General features: G+C 40.5%; 1 long non-coding RNA gene across 1 annotated transcript; it reads right to left on the bottom strand.

Annotated features, from left to right (window-relative positions):
* Window positions 1-426: 426 nt before the first annotated feature.
* On the bottom strand, window positions 427-2670 carry LOC136992060 (uncharacterized). The gene is made up of 2 exons (XR_010884054.1): window positions 2383-2670; window positions 427-1850 (listed from the first exon to the last, which is right to left on the bottom strand). It is a non-coding gene; the product is annotated as an uncharacterized lncRNA (long non-coding RNA).
* Between the last annotated feature and the right edge of the window lie 246 nt (window positions 2671-2916).

Below are 2916 nucleotides of genomic sequence, written 5' to 3'. Positions count from 1 at the left end.
GTGATGATAATTCTTCTAAGTCCTCATACAGTAAGAGCAATTTTAGCCAAGGATCGGAAAAAAATGGTTCTAAAGCCTTGGAAAATAACATTGAATTAAAGTAGAAAATATGTGAAGCTGTTCTGTGTCATGCCATATGCATTCAGAAAAGTCTTACTCTTTTTTGGGGAGGTGGGGGGAAGTATTATGTCACTGGATTAAAATATGAAGGCAGTAGTATCCATAATTTTTGCTTACTGTTTTTTGACTTCCCATATGCATACAGAATCAATTCCACTCTCAGTCCACTTTATCAAGAATGATGTATGGAGAGTTGATGACTTTTCATGGTAACAGTTTTCATGTAATTCTTAGATTATGAGAGAGCTTTCAACACAGCAGTAAGTCTCTTGACTCCACAAAAAATTTACACAACACATTGGACTACTTCTATAACTCCTGTTTATTTTGAAGCTAGTTAAAAGCAGCAGAGTTGAAATACAGGCCTCCAAAAGGCAATGGCGTATTTGGTTTTGAGTACTGTAGCATACTTCCCTGCTTTAGTTCCATGTTAATCATGTTCTACAAATGTATCACTTTGATTTTTTTGCCTCGAATGTATTTACCTCAGCTAAAATCATGAAGTGAGGTTACAGAAAAAGTAATGGTTTTTGGATGAACCTTATGTTTTAAACTTCCTATGTGACGAATTTGAGTCCTCCATTTTGTATCCTTTGTACCTTGTGTTCTGTGCTTTGATCCTTCTCAAATTGAGAAGCAGGCCTATAAAGTATCACATCTCATGCATCGAAGACATGATATTTATCCTGGGTTTCAGTTTTCCAGCAATTGATTAAAATTGCTCCATGCCTTAAAAAGGCATGTATTCTCCTCCCCTTAATTGTAAGAATACAGTATGATAAAACCTTTCAGCAGTCCTATTTAAAACACTTTTCTTACACAAGAATGTACAACAAGGCTGTGGCAAATAACACCAAATTTTTGTTGTTGTTTTTTCTTTTCTGGGCCACTAGTTTACATGGGTAATGTTGCTTCCTGTCACCTTGTAACTCTCAACCTTTGAGTGAAAAACCTATCCTTATCAGTTTCTTAGCTTGAGATGTAATTAATGTTTTCTCTAATTCACCATCATTCATGCTAATCTTTAGCTTAAAGTTAATTTGAATTTAAAGGTCTATGTTTATGATCCATTTGGTAGTACGGGTTAAAAATCATGTATAGCTGACTTGACCCACTGAGAGATCAGCTAGAGACAGTATCAGAATTCCTTACAACACACCAGCTCTTGACATACTTGTTTAGCATGTGTTCTGTGGTGTGATAGTTCTCCCTCTACTTAGCTTGTATGAAGCAACTTGAGTGTAGCAACTCTTAATATTGCAGTGAGAACAAACTTTTAGCAACGCTTGCAAATACATAATGTTTCACTGTCTTCTGTGTAGACAGTTGATTATGGAGGATTCTTGGCATTTAAATCACATGACGGGTCCTTTTGTCCCAAAGTCAGAAACTGCTGCTCAAACAAATGGAGAGCTTCAAATTCTGGAGATTTTAAACCCACACACTGTTTGATTCAGTATCGCACTCTGGACTGCTTGGTACTTCAGTCTTAGGGTTGTTATCTGCAAGGCTCATTTCCTTGGAAATCCATCCATTCTCTGCAACCTCCAGGTGCTGATTTTTCTGGGAACCACACACAAACTAGGGGTGCTGTCTTACTGGCTGAGCTCACAGAGCACTGCAGGCAATCTGTTTGCATTTCTTTGGCTGGAAGTATTGCGGTAACCTATGTACAACACCTAGTCAGCTCCATGAGTTCCAGGAATTTTCTGGGCATCAGTGGACAGGAGCTTGAAAGTGGAGGGGCAAGAACATGGGACATATTACACCTTTCTCATCGATTGGATAGAGCTTATAAAGCAAACTGTTTAAGGCAGCTACTGCTGTCGTCCCCTATAAAAATGATGTCTTCTGTCTGTCCTCCCAGTAGAGATGGGTGCCTTACTCCAGAGCCCAGGCAGAAAAATACTGGGGAAAGGGATGGAGTGGGGGGAAAGAGGTGTGTGTGGCAGAGGTCCTAACTATAATTAGAGTTATCTGAACATGGACGAGGGAGCATTCATTTCCCTTGTTGCCCAGAAGAATGGAAAGTCTGACTTAGGGAAAAGGAGAAAGAGGGAGGGCATGCTGAGTCCCTGGCATGGGAAGGAGGTGCAAGCAGAAGGACATGGGCTTGAAATACTGGGGGAGGGGCCAGGAGGTAAGCTAGGGTCCCCGGTGCATTCAGTGAGCTTAGGTTTCTCTTCTTTCCTTGCCTGTTTGAGAGTAGGAGATGTAGTTCAAGTTACGAATTATAAATGGACTTAACACATGGGAACATACTCTTAAGTTTTGCTCTGGTGTTCATATGGGCAGCCTGCTGAAGTGTCTTCTAGAAGCATCAGAGTGCTTCCACAGTATGCAGAGCAGAAACGTTTATGGGGTGAATCCAAAGAGAAAAGGGGCTTTCTCAGCTAATTTATCCCTAGGATGCTCTTTGCAGCAGTTGCCTCATAGCTGTAGAGAAACATTCCTGTATTGCACCCCCACAAAGGATTTCTTCACCAACAAGAAGACAACACAGGTCACTGTGCATCCCAGCACCACACCCACCACCAAAGCTGTATAGTTGGTCCCTGCAGGGAAGAAAGGAAAGGTAAAGAATATCTAAGGAAACAGGAACCATCAGCAGCAGCTTTACACATATGTTGTAAGGAGGGATGCTCAAAGCCGTTTAAAAACGGAAACACAGAGTATTTGCAAGCTGAGGCAACAGCTGGAGTGGGCCAAGACCTGCTTGTGGTTTGATCTGAATTTTGATACTTTCTAAATTTTATTTGGATTTAAATTTTGGCTGTAAGAGTAACAAAAAGATAT

Source organism: Apteryx mantelli, chromosome 4 (genome assembly GCF_036417845.1).
Source record: "Apteryx mantelli isolate bAptMan1 chromosome 4, bAptMan1.hap1, whole genome shotgun sequence".
NCBI classification, from domain to species: domain Eukaryota; kingdom Metazoa; phylum Chordata; class Aves; order Apterygiformes; family Apterygidae; genus Apteryx; species Apteryx mantelli.
This window is presented reverse-complemented; position numbering and strand designations above follow the sequence as displayed.